The following is a 14,168-nucleotide window of genomic DNA, read 5'->3' as shown; positions in this document are numbered from 1 at the left end:
GATCTCCAAAATCCCACCTCAATATTTCCATCAAAAAGGCACAATTGATCTATTTATACGTGGTCCTCTGTAGCTCAATTGGTAGAGCATGGCGCTTGTAACAACAGGGTAGTGGGTTCCATCCCTGGGACCACCCATACTTAAACATGTATGCGTACATGACTGTACGTCGCTTTGGATAAAAGCGTCTGCTAAATGGCATATTATTATTATATACGCGCACGTCTACATTTCTCACCATGTATGTTGTTAACTAACCTGTCTAAAAGCTACGTGTTGCACGTTTTACTTGCCTGAGGCGTTGAAATAAAAGGCATCAATCCAAATGGATTATCTACAATAGTCAAAGTCGCATGGCCAAATCAGGAAGGCTTCGCGCATGCGTTTCTGTATTCAGCACGGTTGAATGCATTCAGAGTCAGAGGTTGAGGATGTGTCTCTCTGGCGGGAGGTAAGCTTGGCTTATATACATACAGAGGTGGGTAGAGTAGCCAAAAATTGTACTCAAGTAAAAATACTGTTACTTCAGAATAATATGACTCAAGTAAAAGTAAAAAGTAGTCATCCAAATAATTACTTGAGTAAGAGTAAAAAAGTACTTGGTGAAAAAACTACTCAAGTACTGAGTTACTTGAGTTTATTTTTTAACACAAGACAACAATCAGACAGACAAAAATCCAAAATAATCATCTTTAGGCAAATTATAGTTCATCCAATTAATTAAATAAATGAAAATGAATTACAAAATAGCTTAAATTAAAATAATTCAGGTAAATTCAAGTACTTATCAATTAAAATAATAATAATAAATAACTAAGCACAAGTTACACACATTTCCAAACGTTTATACTTTTTTTTACCAGGCAGAACTAGAATGAGGCAGCCCATAAACTGTGTATGTGTGTGTCTCCACGGTGACAGAACAACATTTACATTTTATATTATTTAGCAGACGCTCTTATCCAGAGCGACTTACAGTTAGTGCATACATTATTCATTATTTTTTTCATACTGGCCCCCCGTGGGAATCGAACCCACAACCCTGGCGTTGCAAACGCCATGCTCTACCAACTGAGCTACCTCCCTGCCGGCCATTCCCTCCCCTACCGCTGTAGCTCCTGAGTGGCACAGTGGTCTAAGGCACTGCTTTGCAGTGCTAACTGTGCCACTGGAGATCCTGGTTCGAATCCAGGCTCTGTTGCAGCCGGCCGCGACCTGGAGACTCATGAGCGGTGCACAAGTCGTCCAGGGTAGGGGAGGGAATGGCCGGCAGGGATGTAGTTCAGTTGATAGAGCATGGCATTTGCAACGCCAGGGTTGTGGGTTTGATTGCCACGGGGGGCCAGTATAAAAAATATATATGTATTCACTAACTGTAAATCGCTTTGGATAAAAGCTTCTGTTAAATGGCATATTCTTATTATATACGCGCACGTCTACATTTCTCACCATGTATGTTGTTAACTAACATGTCTAAAAGCTACGTATTGCACGTTTTACTTGCCTGAGGAGTTGAAATAAAAGGCATCAATCCAAATGGATTATCTACAATAGTCAAAGTCGCATGGCCAAATCAGGAAGGCTCTGCGCATGCGTTGCTGTATTCAGCACGGTTGAATGCATTCAGAGTCAGAGGTTGAAGTTTTGTCTCTCTGGCGGGAGGTAAGCTTGGCTTATATACATACAGAGGTGGGTAGAGGAGCCAAAAATTGTACTCAAGTAAAAGTACTGTTACTTCAGAATAATATTGTTATGTATGGTACGACGTGCTGTACGTCGTACTGTACGTTGTTATGGTTTACGACAGTGTGCTGCTTTACGGATGAATGGGTTGTCAGAATGTGTGGCACATGTCATTAAACGACAGAGTGATGTACAATGTGAAACTGTGCAGATGTCCGTTCTTCTACAGCTAGGCTAGATATAACATTGGCGACGAAGATGGCTGAATTCAGTTTACCACCGCCAGCACCATTCCTTGCCGTGCCTGGCGAACCTCCAGTCCCGTGGAATAACTGGCTTGAAAGTTTTAACACTTATCTCGAAGCTATGGACTTTTCTACAATCTCCGACAAGCGGAGGACAGCACTGCTCCGTCACTGCCTTGGTACAGAGGGACAGAGGATTTTCAGAGCGCTTGGATCGGCTCCTACATTCACTGCTGCAGTCAGCCTCCTACGGAACCACTTCGCCGGGAAAGAGCGACGCTACCGGCTATGGAAGAGACACCAACGGCCGGGTGAGTCCATTCAAAGCTACGTGGCTAATCTGAGGGATTTGGCTAGCTCTTGTAACTACGGAACACTTCAAGTATTTAGTCAGCCACCAATTGTGCAAGTCAAAATGAGAAAAATCCTGTAAATCACATTGTAGGATTTCTAATGAATTTATTTGCAAATTATGGTGGAAAATAAGTATTTCATTATTATGGTTGGGTCGGTATATATGATGTGAATTTTTCTTGTTTTTTTCGTAGTCCTATGTGGCTCAGTGGGTTGAGCGTAGCGCTTGTAACCCCATGGAAGCGGGTTCGGTCCCCGAGGCTGCCCACGTAAAATGTAATCACGGATGACGGTAAGTAAAGCGTCTGCTAAAGGGCATAGCATTTCGATTATTATGGTTGGGTCGGTATATATCATGTGAATTTTTCTTGTTTTTTTCGTAGTCCTATGTGGCTCAGTGTGTAGAGCACGGCGCTTGTAACGCCAGGGTAGTGGGTTCGGTCCCTGGGGCCGCTCACATGTAAAATGTATGCAAGCATGACAGTAAGTACAGCGTCTGCTAAATGGCATAGTGTTTTCTTATTATGATGGGGTTGTTGGTTTGTTAATAGTGATGGGGTGGTGGAAAGAGGAGGGTGAGAGGATACTGGAGTGAGTATGGTGTGGCGTGATGCAAATATTGTATGAAAATGAAATGATTTATGATGTATGGTTTTTGTACGATTTTTATAAAACCCGTAAATCAGAACCAAGCAAACTGCTCGCAAATCCACCCGTGGCAAAGCCTACAGGATGCAGCTCGCCGCCAAGGCCCAACTGCTAAGGGCCTCTACACTTTCTGTGCCACGTACAGGTAGGCCTACATGTATTATAGATTATAGTGGACTCCAAATTAAATAATGTACTATGTTGCTATTACTGCTTTTAGTGTCTCAAAACTATTTGAGTGGTCCACAATGTGGATTTTTTAACCTGTTTTGTATTGTCAAATGATGTATCATTGTGAAGTGACATACTTTTTTTTCTGTGATGGATTGTTATTACTGAAAAAAACTGCTGTGTCTAGGAAGTTGACTTCTTGCTGATGAATTGTGTATTTAACCTTAATGGATGGATGGATGATTGTTGAGAATGTTTAGGAAATATGTAAATAGTTGAATGTCGTGAGGCCAGGCTCCTATTATATCGTCTAAGAATCGGTAATAAAAGGTGGGTTGGTATGGACACTTGGCCAGTGCCTCTCTCTCCCATTCAGCGTCTCTCTCCCATTCAGCCATGTGTATATTTGCGTATGCAGGTGCACATTTTTACCCATAGCTGTTCCCGCCACCTGTAGGTAATAGTGATCGTTGAATAAAAAGTTATTGCTAGTAAGGCTGATTTCTAATAGTTGTAGTATTTCTTTGTCCGGTCTAGTGTTAACTGGATATCTCTTGAAAATGTTTCTAACTGCTTGTATTCCTGTTGCTGTATTTATATTAGTGTATAGGCCATCAATATCTATTGTTAATATGTGGGTTTGGGAGGGAACAACTATTGGTCCAATCCTCTCCATGAAGTGATGTGTCCCTAAGATAACTGGGGTGCTTTCAAGTTGATATAATAGTCAATGTATTCTGAGATGTTGTAGGACTCACTGTTGCAGTCAGAAGCAATTGGTATCCGGGGGGGAACCTCAAAGGGAACTATCCAGGTGTCTGGTTCTTTGTGTATTTGCGGGAGTAGGTGAAACAGTCTAGGTCGTGGGGTGTCTGGTACAAAGAGAAAGTTCCGTTGTTTAGCAGTGATATGTTTTTCATAGAGGGTTTGAATGATTTGCCTTAATTGTATTTGTGTCTGTAGTTGTATACGGTTGTCTATTGGTTGATAGTGTTTAGTGTTGGATAATTGTCTGTTTGCTTCGTATGTGTATTGGTGTTTATCTATTATAACTATTTTTGATCCTTTGTCTGCTGGTTTCGGTATATTTTGTGGGTTGTTTTTAAGTTGTTTTATGGCCTCTCTTTCTATGTGGGTGAGATTGTCTTTTGTGTCTGTCTGATGTTTGATAAACCAGGTGTAGTTCTGCCCTCTGCTGGGGGATCTGAGGTAGTGGCTGTGGCAGCAACAGTGAGGGAAGAGGGAAAGAGCTGTGAAAATATTCTGTTGGTGTGGCTATGATTGTCCAAGCTGTGGATGGAAGTCAATGTAAATGTAATGCTGGCACCAGTTATTGAATATCAGTCTTGCTGTGGTTGTTGTCCAGTGTATCAGATCTGGAGACGTATGGAATTGGAGGGTTGGGAATTGTGTGGTGATGTATCCATTCATGATTTTCAGGTTGCGTTTCTGCACTGGGGTGAGGAACTGAATGGTTAAGGATAGGGATATAAATAATAGCATTTGGAAAAGTGTTTTTTGCTTCTTTATACATGTCTGCCAGCTGTTTGAGGGAGGTCTGGTAGGGATCATGGTACTTGTTGGTTATACCCACCTAGAGAAACACCTGGCAGGTGTCTTTTTCAGAACCTTGGCAAAATGATAAATATTTGCACCTGGGTAGCTGTCGATTTGTATGTTTGGGTTATTGAATGAGGGTATTCTGTTGAGGTTGGAATCTCCTAGTATCAGTGTGGATGCTGTGCCTATGAAGTTCCAGTCTGCCACTGAGATGGCATGGTCCAAGTCCTGTTAACGGGAGGAGATTCTATTGAAGCGAATTAATTGTGATTCCGCTATACCTTTTGAAAGTGTGTTTTGGATGGTAGCTGTGTTTATGGAGTAGAGCATGTGTATCTGTAGGTTTAAAGTATACTTTGGTGAGTAATGTTTTCTGTGTTGCATTGTTTTGGTTGAAGAAGGCTGTTGTATCCAAGAAATGTACTTCCATTGGATCTATTGTGTATTTTACTTGAATTGATGCGTGGTGATTATTGAGAATATTAATGAAATCTGTGATACGTGTGCATATGCAGGTGCAAATTTCTTAGCCATAGTTGTTCCCTCCACCTGTAAGTAGTGCCAACCATTAAACATGAAGTCATTGCTCGTCAGGCTGATCTCTAATAGTTCTAATATGTCGTTGTCCGGTCTATCCCTATCTGGAAACCTATTGAAAAGTGTTCTAACTGCCTCTATCCCTACTACTGTGTTGATATTGGTGTATAAGCTATCTATATCAATGGTGAATATATATATATATATATATATATATATATATATATATATATATATATATATATATATATTCACCATTGATATAGATAGCTTATACACCAATATCAACACTGTGTGTATACACACACACACACAGTATCTCACAAAAGTGAGTACACCCCTCACATTTTTGTAAATATTTGAGTATATCTTTTCATGTGACATCACTGAAGAAATGACACTTTGCTACAATGTAAAGTAGTGAGTGTACAGCTTGTATAACAGTGTAAATTTGCTGTCCCCTCAAAATAACACAACACACAGCCATTCATGTCTAAATCGCTGGCAACAAAAGTGAGTACACCCCTAAGTGAAAATGTCCAAATTGGGCCCAAAGTGTCAATATTTTGTGTGGCCACCATCATTTTCCAGCACTGCCTTAACCCTCTTAGGCATGGAGTTCACCAGAGCTTCACAGGTTGCCACTGGAGTCCTCTTCCACTCTGCCATGACGACATCACGGAGCTGGTGGATGTTAGAGACCTTGCACTCCTTCACCTTCCATTTGAGGATGCCCCACAGATACTCAATAGGGTTTAGGTCTGGAGACATGCTTGGCCAGTCCATCACCTTTACCCTCAGCTTCTTTAGCAAGGCAGTGGTCGTCTTTGAGGTGTGTTTGGGGTCGTTATCATGTTGGAATACTGCCCTGCGGCTCAGTCTCCGAAGGAAGGAGATCATGCTCTGCTTCAGTATGTCACAGTACATGTTGGCATTAATAGTTCCCTCAATGAACTGTAGCTCCCCAGTACTCATGCAGCCCCAGACCATGACACTCCCACCACCATGTTTGACTGTAGGCAAGACACTTGTCTTTGTACTCCTCACCTGGTTGCCGCCACACACGCTTGACACCATCTGAACCAAATAAGTTTATCTTGGTCTCATCAGACCACAGGACATGGTTCCAGTAATCCATGTCCTTAGTCTGCTTGTCTTCAGCAAACTGTTTGCGGTCTTTCTTGTGCATCATCTTTAGAAGAGGCTTCCTTCTGGGACGACAGCCATGCAGACCAATTTGGTGCAGTGTATGGTCTGAGCACTGACAGGCTGACCCCCCACCCCTTCAACCGCTGCAGCAATGCTGGCAGCACTCACACGTCTATTTCCCAAAGACAACCTCTGGATATGACGCTGAGCACGTTCACTCAACTTCTTTGGTCGACCATGGCGAGGCCTGTTCTGAGTGGAACCTGTCCTGTTAAACCGCTGTATGGTCTTGGCCACCGTGCTGCAGCTCAGTTTCAGGGTCTTGGCAATCTTCTTATAGCCCAGGCCATCTTTATGTAGAGCAACAATTCTTTTTTTCAGATCCTCAGAGTTCTTTGCCATGAGGTGCCATGTTGAACTTCCAGTGACCAGTATGAGGGAGTGTGAGAGCGATGACACCAAATTTTAACACACCTGCTCCCCATTCACACCTGAGACCTTGTAACACTAACGAGTGAACATTTTCACTTAGGGGTGTACTCACTTTTGTTGCCAGCGGTTTAGATATTAATGGCTGTGTGTTGAGTTATTTTGAGGGGACAGCAAATGTACACTGTTATACAAGCTGTACATTCACTACTCTACAATGTAGCAAAGTGTAATTTCTTCAGTGTTGTCACATGAAAAGATATACTCAAATATTTACAAAAATGTGAGGGGTGTACTCACTTTTGTGAGAGACTGTATATATGTGTATATGTTTGGGAGGGAACAGCTATGTGTTTGATATTTTCTAAGAAGTGATATGTGTCCCTAAAATAACTGGGGTGCTTAGTGGAGAGGGGGTTGATATAATTAAGATGTTGTAGGACTCACTGTTGCAGTCAGAAACAATTTCTCTTCCTGGGGGAACCTTAACGAGAACTATCCAGGTGTCTGGTTCTTTGTGTATACACCCACTCAATTGGTTGGCACTTAAAATAGCCTTTGGGGGTTGAGTAGTCAAGTTGATGCCGCAGTAGCGAATTTACTTGGCTTTGACGGCATTCTCGGTCTTCTTGGGGAGTAGCACCGCCCGGATGTTGGGTCCTCGTCGTTACGGAAGGCCAGCTGCAGGTGACAGGGGATGATGTGAGTCTTCTTGTTTGCACAGGCAGTGTCTCCGGCCAACTCCAGGGTCTCAGCAGTCAGGTATTCAAGCCCGGCGGCCAGGTAGACTGGTGCGACAGCGCCCACACGCTCAGCGTAGTTGCCTTTGCGCATCAGCCTGTTCACTACATTCTGATTTTAAAAAATAAGGGCATCTTGTAATCCAGCTTGATTTAAATGTTCATGTAACATTTGTTCCCAACATTGAAAGAATGTTTGTGTTTGTGTTTTTTTTTTTTACAGGAAGATGAAGGGGGTGATGTCCTGCAGGACCTAGCACAACATGTAAGGAAAATCGTTGTGTACTAACCTGGGATATTTATGTTAAGGATTATGTTTACCAATAGATGTCAGTATTGACTCAATACGGGGTTTACTTTCCGCTATCCCTAGCCGTTTAAATGTCTGACGTATAACCGTGCATGAGAAAGCCACAGGTAGCATAATGTAGTCCCCATACCCATTCCATACGAGTGAGTGTCAGTAGTCTACTACACTGTAAACCCGAATGTTCAAAATAATTAATTGTAATACGTAGTGTAAACTTAAAATGTTCTTAAAAGTTGTACTTACTTAAAAATGTTGAGTGCCAGTAGCAATTTTCTTCTTTTTGAGTTTATTGAACTTATAATAATAATAATAATAATAATATGAACATTTTTCATTTTTATGTAACTGCTACTTAACATATTTTTTTTTACTTAAAACTATATGGATTAAACATGAATTTATGTCTTATTTTGAAAGAACAAATGAATCAAATCAAGAACGAATTGAGAATAAATCAATTGCATCAGATAGATTTGTATATATATAAAATATCACACACACACACACACACGTGTATATACGTTTATAAATAATTAATTGTTAATAGTTTGCTTGTTACAAGGTTGGCTAGTTAATAAATTACATATATGCGCTCACATATTTTATTTTGTAGTATTTGCGTGCACTTCCTCTTCAGGCAGCAGACCGGAGCCGAGGAGAAGGGCAGGAGACCGGAGGGTAACACTCAGCTCTGCACAAATGAGTTGTGAATGTAAGTAGTCAACATAAAACTTTCTTGAATGTTTGTATGTTTGTTTCTGGAGGTTCAACGTGTTTTTAAGACGGACAAAGTGAGTCACGTTAGCAATGTAAAACGGTTATCTGTTAGGTTAGCAAGCTAACATGCAAAGTCATCCCGCCAGTTAGCTAGCTGTATAGGCTACATGGCTAGGCTAATGTAGTTGTAAAAAACTGGTCGAGCCCAACGTGCAGCGGTGGATAGTAAGGTATCATGTACTGCTCAATAAAAACTCGAAATCTGTGCTGGAGCTGTGTCAGTGTTGTGAAAGAAAGCAGAAGCTAACTCCACGTGTTGTGACTTAGGCTAACTGAAAGCTATTCTCTGCAAGTTGGCATGGAGGTATAAAGCATTATGAATGCTGAACACGTTGGAGGTTGTCATTAATGATTATAAACATTTAGAAAGCCTTATAAATGCACTATAATGTCAGTGTGCTGATGTGTTTTTAACCTCCAAATCTCTTCTTTTATTAAAGTGATGGAAGCTGAAGCCCCACAAAACATGATCTTTCGTGTCATCGAGGCAGACCGTGTTAGAAAATTAAAACTCAGCTCCCGTCCAGCCTCTGTTGATGCAGTGATTGAGATTTTAAAAGAACAACTGGAATTGGACTGTGACTTCAGTTTGCAATACAAAGATCCAGACTTTAATGGAAAACTCACTTGCCTTGTTTACATCGAGGAGTTACCACAAAAAGCCTGTGTTCATATTTCAGTTAGACAGGATTCCAGTTCTCTTGCATCAACTGATACCCTTTCAGATGTGTCATCCCCAGAACGTCTGAGCAGATGGCCTCCAGGTCCTTTACAAATTCCCACATTTGCATTTGACGTTGAGCTGACACTTAGAGATGGGAATGCTGAATTTGAAAAGAATGAGAGACCTCTTCAGTTGTCAAGGGACCAAAAGCACAATATTTTAGACAAACTGGCATCTACCATATATGGTTTTAAGGCTTACCCCAGTGATAAAGATATAGCAATGGTGGCTGAAGCTCTTGTGAGGAAACACCCCTGTTTAAAAGAAGCAGGATCTGACAATGGATGGAATGGCTGGAAGAACAGCATCAAGTTTAAAATGGGCAATTACAGGACCAAGATGAGAAGGGCTGGATGTCAGGAGGTCGCTGTAAATGCTGGGAAAAGAAGCCGAAAAAACCCTGAGAATGAACCTTCACACTCCAACATCAAAAGGCCTAAGTGTGCAGAGGTCAACTTTCTGCCTAACTTTCCTCAAGGAGAGGATCCCTCAAGCCTTGACCTTTTGAGGCAGGCTATTGTTGAGGAAGTAAAGAAGACTGAGAGAAACCTACCCCTTATTTGTAAGATGATGCAGAACACGTTTGCCTTGCGACGACAGACTATTGTAATGTCCTGCCCACCGGTGAAAGAGCTAATGGACCTCTGGCCTGCTCTTCATATGCAGTCTGAGGTAAAATCATCATCAATTTAATAAATAAATTCATTTTGTAGGTTATTTTTTCTGTTTTTATCTTTGCTACTGTATGTCACATTGTGTGTACTGTTGCCTAATTTCATTCATCCCAAAATAAATAATTGCTGTTACTGTCCTTTCCTCAATGGAGGTATATGCAGAGTTCCAACGGATAACTAACCAGAACCTACCTAACACTTTCTATGCCGAGCTTGATCGCCACACTCCTCGTTTGATGGCCTTATTTAGACAGAAAGCTTCCAAAACTGAAAAGACTGCAGATGCTTTGGCAAACATTTTCAAAGTCCATGATACACAGGTGATTATACATTTCACAGGTAGTCTTAGTGTAATGTTGGGAGTTTAATGCTTCAAATAAGCTTTTTAATTCCACAATTGCACCAGTCAGCAGGTTATTAGTGGATTTATGTGCAGATATTGGCAATTAATTAATTAATTAATTAATAATTAGCTGGGACTGTTTGTCATTGGGTTTGATAAGTAAACTTGTCACAACACTATTTTAATCTTCTTAGGAATTACATGATGTCCACACAAGGCGTACCACTGTTCTCCATGCCCTTCCTGATTATCTACTAGAGGAAGTCTCTGGATTTTTCAGAACATGTGTGGTAAGTCCCAGTAAAGAGATATCAGGCCTATTGTACTGTAAATTAACAAATTCATATCTTCATTTCATTTCCAACACACTAGAATTTCTGTATATGTACCAGTGTTTCAACTACAAACCTCTGGCAAGATGTTTATAAGTGTGAAGTGTCATTTTGAGCCCATTACAGCATCAAAAAAATAAACTGCAAAGAAAATCAAGTAGCCGTCATTAGCCTCACAGTGGAACACATAAAAGTAATCTCACTTTCTCAGCAACGAGAGCACAACGCAGCAGAATGAACAGGAGTATTTCAGACTTGTGTATTTATTGTTATTTATATGACATCCAACTAGGGGTGGAACAGTACACAGAAGTCACGGTTCGGTTCATACCTCGGTTCAGACATCACGGTTCGGTTTGGTACAATGGAGGGGAAAGCAAAACAAAAATGCAGAGGGCACATTTTGTTATTGTGCATGTCTCAGGCTGTCCACTGAGCTAGCTGTAACAGCTTGAAGTGTATAAAGTAAGATGTAAACAAGAAGTACCCTGCATCATCTCCAGACTCCATCTGTAACTTGTAAACAAAATAAGACAATCAGCTAGAAGTGTGATATGGGAGACAAGCGCTGCTCTCATATGTGAATGCACAGAGCAGGGATGTTAAAAGAGCAGCTTCGGTTACACAGAGAAGTTGACGAGTTTTGGTGTTAGCTTCACACGCTAACGGCGAAGCTAACGGCAGAGCTAACAGCTAATACCGGAGCAAACAGCGAATCAAACGGGCCTGGAGGCCATTTGTGGTCGAGGCGAGAAGGGATACAGCTACGTCCGTGTTTGGTTGTATTTGGAAGGGACTAGTTCGCTTCATGTGGACTCTTCATTTGGACTGGACTGACTGACTCGACATGTAGGCGGGGCTCGGGAGCTTCAGAGCTAAGGGCAGGGCTACAGATTAGGTGTCCCTAAGAACCGCTTGTCTAACAGTAGTTCCGCATTACATTCATTAATTTGCACTCAAGTTTTATTTATTTTTATACTGTGTATTCTCCGTGTAAATTCATGTACCGTACCGAGACGCCCGTAACATTTCGGTTCAATACAAATACACGTACCGTTCCACCCCTACATCCAACTGTAATCAAAATTGCCACAGCCATAGTTTCAGTAAATGTGATTAGTATATGTTCTCCCTTTCATTTTTTAAAGGATGATATGGATGAGCCAGACCTGTGGGATGCATCAGTGGTCCTCCTTACAACAGTCAGTGATGATGCCACAAGCCCAGTTCACTACCACCCAGTGAGAGTCTCTGTCGTCCTAGAGGGTGATGTGGTTGTCAATCTCCCCAGGCTTGCTGATGCCTTCCTGGTAATGTTCGGCCTGATTTATGCACTACATCTCAGCTATCCCAAGGGACTGACAAACACTTTTGAGTTCACACAGAAAATCTTACTTAAAAATTTAGTCATTTAGCAGACGCTCTTATCCAGAGCGACTTACAGTTAGTGAATACATATTTTTTTTTTATACTGGCCCCCCGTGGGAATCAAACCCACAACCCTGGCGTTGCAAACGCCATGCTCTATCAACTGAGCTACATCCCTGCCGGCCATTCCCTCCCCTACCCTGGACGACGCTGTCATTATATCACAAATAGCTTATAAACTGTTATTTTCTTAATGTAATTTTAGCTTTTCTGAGTTTGAATATGTTCTACTATTACATAGTTCATCTTAAAGTATAAACAAAATGCCCAGAAGTAGAGTTGTGTTTTTATTTTTCATATTCATTTACATTTTAGTCATTTAGCAGACGCTCTTATCCAGAGCGACTTACAGGAGCATTTAGGGTTATGTGCCTTGCTTAAGGGCACATCGACAGATTTTTCATCTAGTCGGCCGGGGGATTAGAACCAGCTACCTTTCGGTTATTGACACAACGCTCTTACCCACTAAGCTACCTGCCACCCTTATTAATGTTAACGCTGTTTTCTATGCTTGATTTCGATTAATACTTTAATACTTTGGGATACAGGTGCACTTTTGGTCAGAAAGGCCCCTTTTTCGTGTAGGCATCAGTACACGATTTTCTTCATAATGCATTTCATATTTCGTAGAGCCTAAATTACACAATTTTCTTCATAATTCATTTAATACATGTTAAAGAGGTTAATGTAAAATAATGAAATGTCGGCTTTCACTTATGGCACTTCTAAGGCCTTTCTATTATGGTTATGTCAATCATATTATATACTTGTTGTAACACGTTCAACCAGTTAGCAAGTCAGAAATGTCCGTTTCCAAGTACCGACTAGCACTTGAATGCTGTATTATGCCAACTTCACATTCTCGTGGAAAATGGGAAGTTGTAACTCCGACATGATTGTGTTAAAGTGGTTTTGAAGTCGGAACAATTCTTAAACCAATAAGATTGGCAACAACATTTTCACAATTTCTCACTTGTAATTCGAACTTGGAGGGTCATTCAAGTGAAACTTCCCAGTCGGAACTAGGTATTTCCGATAACTCTGATAGCACCCTGAACGCGACATTAATATGTGTGATCGACGACAGTAGGGTCTGGGTCCTGGCGTGTCCATTCCCCATACCCATTCCATAGGAGTGAGTGTCAGTAGTCTACTATATGTCCGTGCTATGTGAAGTAAGTATGGTGATTATTATTAAGGTTCTGGTCGTCTGAGATATCAACAAGTAAGGCTATACAATATCAATAAATATATTTTTTTTTCTATTAGTTTTTTTCCACAAATAGACAGGTATTTTTACCTTTCCTTGGTAGCAAGATCTCATAATTTTTTGCTAACTTTCTATTAACATTTAATAGAGTGAGATCATTTTATTTATTTTGGGGTATGTATCCACATCACCATCAGACCATTTAATTGGTAAACTACAAGTTGTATTGTCAGTGATCCAATTTACAGTTTAGTCATTTAGCAGAGTGCATACATTTTTCATTCTGGCCCCCGTGGGAATCGAACCCACAACCCTTGCGTTGCAAGCGCCATGCTCTACCAACTGAGCTACAGGAGGGTCAATACCTTATATAGTACATTTATCATAATGTGGTTGTATTCCAGAGAGGTTAGAAAATGTATCTAGATCCTCTGAGTACAATGACACGTTTGTTTTTAAACCTTGGATTTCTAATCCCTTGATATAATTGTTGGATCTGATTTGAATAGCTAACATTTCGATGGCCATAATAAATAGATATACCGATAGTGGACAACTTTGTACATTTCAGCACCACGGAGCTCCTCTATTACCCGTCTCGTGAGTGGAGATGAAGCAGAAGCGCTGTCCATTCAACTGTGCTGAATAAAGCAACGCATGCACCGAGTCTTCCTTTGTCCTTCCTGATTTGGCCAATTATTTGGTTGGAGTATTTCGGCCTGCCGCGCGTCTTTGACTATTGTAGATAATCCCTTTGGATTTATGCGTTTTATTTCAACGCCTCAGGCAAGTAAAACGTGCAATACGTAGCTTTAAGACGGGTTAGTTAACAACATACATGGTGAGAAATGTAG

The sequence above is a fragment of the Coregonus lavaretus genome, assembly GCF_964263955.1.
Source record: "Coregonus lavaretus genome assembly, chromosome: 16".
In the NCBI taxonomy this organism is placed as follows: domain Eukaryota; kingdom Metazoa; phylum Chordata; class Actinopteri; order Salmoniformes; family Salmonidae; genus Coregonus; species Coregonus lavaretus.
The sequence above is the reverse complement of the archived record's forward strand: the minus strand, read 5'-3'. Positions refer to the sequence as shown.